This window comes from Quercus robur, chromosome 6, assembly GCF_932294415.1.
Source record: "Quercus robur chromosome 6, dhQueRobu3.1, whole genome shotgun sequence".
In the NCBI taxonomy this organism is placed as follows: domain Eukaryota; kingdom Viridiplantae; phylum Streptophyta; class Magnoliopsida; order Fagales; family Fagaceae; genus Quercus; species Quercus robur.
Genome location: NC_065539.1, coordinates 33,982,924 through 33,988,786, shown reverse-complemented (window position 1 = coordinate 33,988,786; position 5,863 = coordinate 33,982,924).

The window sequence follows — 5,863 nt, the reverse complement described above, 5'->3', positions numbered from 1 at the left end:
TGGGATTAGGACTTCCTTGATTTTAAGAGATAAACTTTTAGATGAATGTGAAAGTTTATGATAAGGAATAATTGATAGTAAGTAATAAGTTTTGATATTTGATTTAGGTGTTACCAGTTCCCAAGTCTAAGCTCCTTCGACTGTAGGCTTTCGGTTCCTTTGCTTTCAGGTAAGGGATAAGTTATATGAGCATTTGGTAAGTCATGAAGTTATTTTAAAGTATATTATGCATTAAAAGGTTTTTTCATTAGAGATATGACATATAATCATGTTTCAAACAAAGGTATGTTCATGGGTTCTCAAAACATTATGTATATGATTTAAGTATATTGATGCTATTACTAATTCCACGAACATGATGTTTAAAGAAAACAATGGAAATGCGTTTATTATGAAATGTTATGCAAACTATGAATTTCAGTATGATGTATAAGTATGAAATGTTTTCGTGTTATGTTCTCTAATGATCTGAACTTTGGTAGTAGGGATTTAATTACTGGCTTTCCATGGAAAATGTTATTTGATTGGTCATTAAAAGTGGGACTGGCTCTGTTGTACCTACCCTTGTTGGTTATGGCCAACTTGTGGAGGAAGCCAACCGACCCCCATGGTTGAAAATATGTATTATGATATGATCTCGGGAATACCTGGCATTGTGGGGAATGCTGGATGCCTAGCACAGTGGTGTTAGAAGCCTTCCAAATAAGTATAGACTTATCAGATATGGACTAACCAATATATTATGAACAACTATATTATGTTATTGATCATGAGAGAATGATTTTGTTTAAATGCATTATGAAAAGTTGAAGTTTATGATGAAAAGAAAAGCTGTTCTTTAAAGATAAAAGTTTCTGAAGTTCTGTTATGTTTTAAAGATAAAGAATCTAATGAAAAAGTTTTAGTGTTATGTAAAGATAAAGCTTCTGATGAAAGTACAAGTTTACGTTAAAAAGTTAGCACATATTTGTTCTTTATGAAATGTTAAGTTTTATGATTATGAAAGTTATAATATTTTACAAGAAGAAATTTATAAAGAAAAAGTTACCAATTATCTGATTTAAGTTAAAAAGATTATTTTGTAACAAGAATATATATATATATATATATATGTGCATGTATGTATATGGTTTTAAACAAGCAATATTATATTTGGTGACTTTGTAAGAAATGAAAGAAATTCAATCTGAAAGGTTTTGGTAAATATTATTCTAATAAAAAAAAAGGAGAACAATTATTTACCTATGAAAATCATATAAGTTATTATTATGAATAGTATAAAATACTATGCATGAAAAGATGTTCTCCTATCTGAATATTCATAGAATGAAATGATTTGATTTACATGCATCCTTATTAAATTCTCATGTATCTTACATTTACTGAGCTGTGTAGCTCACCCCTTCCACTCTTTCAGTCAACAGGATTTATTTTGGAGCAGGGGGAGCCTTAGTCGAGATTTGGAAGGAGTTGGTTTTAGTTTTAAATGTATAGATCCCAAATTAGTATTTGATGTTTAGCTTTGTAGTATTGTGCATTTTAGGATCTAATGAAAGTTGTGTACTTTAAAGTATTAAGAAATGTATCATGTGAAATTTAGAATTTGAGTAATTGATGGATTATGTTATTCTTTGAGTACAGTGTAGATGCTTTGAATGTTAAGTGAAAAGTTATATAATTTAAGTAAAGAAACAAAGATGAAAAGAAAGTGGGAAGCTTTTGTAAAAACTTTTGAAAAAGTTTAGTTGGCTCTTGTTAATACCAAGTTTAGGCTTGATATTAACATGCCTGTCATGGTCACAAATCCGGGTATCGGGTTTGGGACGTGACAGAAAGAAACAACAACAAGAGGTCTGAGCTCTAAATGAAAGTGTCATGCTTAGTTGTTGAATATTGTAGACTAAACTACAAGCAGCTTAGTAGTTATTTATGTAGTGATGCTTTTCACACGTGCTATAACTAACCTCACACGTGCTGTAACTGATCCCATATAAGTTGGGATATTTGTTTATGCTCTGTTTTTGTATATAGACCCAATTCATGTACAGATTCAATTCAGTTTTGTGAAATACAAGTTTCTTCATCTCCAATTTTCTCTCTAGCTCTCTATTTCTTTCCCTCATTTCTCTGTGCTTTCTTATATACACTAATCACAAATTGGATTGTTGATGATGGTTCGACACTCCAAGTTTTGTTTCGTTGGCAAAGAGTTACAGCAGGACCTCCATAACATGTTTTTATTTTATTTTATTTTGAAACTTGAAAAGACCAGACTCCTCGCCATAGTGCCCTGTCACGTCCCACCCGGTCTTCATCGGTCTCGGCTTCAACCTTAGACTTGAAGAAATAGTATCCTGACTTGCTGTTGTAAGTTCCATCTTGAGTGAAAGGCCAAAACCAACCATCCTCTACTTCCTGTCATGACAGTGGGATTGTTTTGATCAGATCAGCCTCCTCAGTGGTGAAGATTCCATTGATCACAGCATGGTTCCATTGTCTCATTGTTTCGTCTATAAGAATTTCAACTTTAGCATCAGTTGTAGAATCAATGATAGGAGATAATACCTGTGGTGCATTGCTCCTTAGTAGCTAGAAGTTATTCCATATGCTAACTGATTTTTCGTTTCCTATCCTCCATCTGCAACCCCAAAGCAAAACATCCCTACCATGTAGTATGCTTGTCCATATGGGAGCCTGCATTGGATTTTTTGCCTCCATGATAGAGCAGTTTGGGAAGAAACGTAACTTGAAGACCTTATAAAACAATGAATCTAAATTATGAAGGAGCCTCTAAGCTTGTTTGGCCAATAGCGAATAATTGAACATAGCAATGTCTTTGAATCCCATGTCACCTTCCAATTTAGATTTTGTCAATTCCTCACATCTCAACCAATGGATCTTTCTTTTATCTCGCCTTTGTCCCTACCAATTTTTTTATCAATATTTCAATTTCATGGCAAAGCCCCAATAGAATTTTAAAGCATCCCATTGCAAATGATGGAATAGCTTGGATGACTGCTTTGATCAAAACCTCCCGACCTACTTGAGATAACAATTTCCCTTCCTAACCTTGTAGCTTTCTCCACACTTTTTCGTTTATAAAGTTGAAACTTTCCTTCTCCCTTCTACCCACCAAGGATGGCAAGCCAAGGTATTTCTTGTAGTGTACAATCTCTTGTAGACCCAAAGCAGCCTTTATCTCTTGCTTGATTCTTTCCGGGGGGGATTTGCTAAAGAAGATGGCTGTTTTATTTTTATTCACCTTTTGGCCTGAGCCCTTCTCATAAATCTCCAAAATATCAATAATTTTCCTGCATTCATCATTAGTAGCCTTGCAAAACAATAGGCTGTCATCTGCAAACAATAAGTGGGTTAATGTAGGACCTCTTTGACAAAGGGAGAAACCCTTAATGTCCCCTACTCTTGTGGCATGTTGTATAAGCCCATGTAGACCTTCAGTGCATGGTAGGAAGAGCAGTGGAGATAATGGGTCTCCTTGGCGGATAACTTTTGTGGGATGTATCAACCCTTGAGGTTTCCCATTGATCAGGATAGAATAAGTCACTGTTTTAACACACACCATGATCAATCCAATCCATTTCTCATCGAACCCCATTTTCCTCATAATATTTTCCAAGTACACCCACTCCACATGGTCATAGGCCTTACTCATATCAAGCTTAATAGCCATGAAACCTTTTTCTCGTGTACTTAGATTTTTCATGTAGTGAAGCAACTCAAAAGCCACAAGAATATTATCAATAATCAACCTATTTTTTGCAAAGGCTAATTGGTGCTCAATAATGATGTGGGGTAAAATTTTCTTGAGTCTATTGGCTAAAATTTTTCAGAAAATCTTATAGAGGACATTACACAAATTGATAGGGCAATTATCTCTAACAAATTTAGGACTTTTTGTTTTTGGGATGAGGGTTACAAAAGTGTGGTTTAGCGAGTGAGGGATAATACCTGAATTGAGCCAAGATAAGACTGAGGTTGTTACATCCTTTTCAACAATACCCCAAAAATGTTGATAAAACAACGAGGGCATACCATCAAGACCCGAAGCTTTGAGAGGTGCCATTTGTTTCAAGGCTTCTTTTACTTCACAAACTTGAAAAGTAGCAATGAGTATTGAGTTCATCTCTTCAGTGATAACTAAAGGAATTTGATCAAGGGATGGCCAATGTGGATCCAGATTTGAAGTGGAGAACAAGTCTTGATAGTCACTGATTAGTGATGCTACAATATCTTGTGGTTGTGTTCTCCAAGTGTTGAATTCATCCATGATTCCCCGAATGAAATTTTTTCTATGTCTCTGAGTGGCTCCGTAGTGAAAAAATTTTGTGTTGTTATCACCAATTTTTAACCAAAGAACACCAGCTTTTGGCTCCACAAATGAGCCTCCTTGTCCAAGAAAATATTTATCTCATCTCTTAGTATTCTAACTCGAGAATTTTGCCCACTAATTAGAGCATCATTTTTGGCCTTTGTCAAGAGTGCCTTCTTCTTCACCAATTCCTTCCTTGCATTACCAAAGATGTTTTGGTTCCACCAATTCAGGTCCCTACTGCAATCCTTCACCCTTTGTAAAATACTGCCATCACTATACCCATGAGAATAAGAGGACCATGAAGCCTCCACCATTTTAGCACAATGCTCATCTGATAGCCATATCTCTTTGAACTTGAAAATTCTTTTTCGTGGTGGTGTTTCTTATCCTAGCAAATTAATTAATAAAGGGTAGTGATCTGAAGAAGTGCATTGGAGGTCGTGAACAATTGTACTTGGGAATTTGAGGAACCAAGTATCATTAGCCAACCCTTGATCAAGTCTCTCCCAAATGGAATGTCCATCGGTGAAATGTTTGCTCCATGTGAACTGATTACCCACAAATGCTAGATCCATAAAGCCACATTCATCTATCACATCCTTGAATAATTGCATTTGGCCATGGTTTCAGATTGCCCCACTAAGCTTTTCATCTTGTCGAATAAGCTCATTAAAATCTCTTGCGCATGACCAAGGTATCTTGGGATTGTGATTTAGGAGTTTGAGACTATCCCACGCCTTACATCTTCTTAATGTATCCAGTTCTCCATAAAACCCTGTGAACCTCCATTCATTTTTTGAAACTTTATCAATCCAAGTATCGATGTAGTAACGCGATGAATTAACCACCACTAGGTTCACTGAGGACCTCCAAAAGAGTGCTAAACCACTATCCATACCTTCTCTCGGCACCATCTATTTGTGTTCAAAATCAATATTTTGTTGTACTGTGTCTAGCCTTGTTTTGTCTGACAATGTCTCAGCTATAAACACGATAGATGGATCTTTTGCCTGGACTATTTCCCCAAGCTCCTTCCCTGTATATAGGTTCCCAAGCTTGTGACAATTCCACACTAGGCAATTCATTGTGATTGGCAGGCTGAATATCAGCCTCCACCACTTCAGAAATATCATAATCCTTAATCCTCGAAACCTGCTGGCGCTTGTTCGGTAACTCAGAGTAGTTGTCAGTTGGTGTTATTGATCTTTTTCCACATCCCAAAAAAACTTGAGTCGAGGAATCACTAATAGTTTTTCTTTGGCTATCAATCCTTGTCCACTTCGGTGCATGTTGGGGCAAGGAAACCCTAGGACTTCCATGCTTGTCACGTGCCACATGATTGTCATTAGTGGGATTTAAATTTGGAATTGAAACTGAGTGTAAATGCGATGGAAGGTTTCCAAATTGGTTTGGGAGTGCTGGGAGGTTGGCAACGGGTGGAATATTAATTGTGTTTAATTCTGGAAGTAAAGGAGCAGCATGGTTACCGTTTTGGACAGGGAATTTCTTGGTATCAATCGCATTTGATGC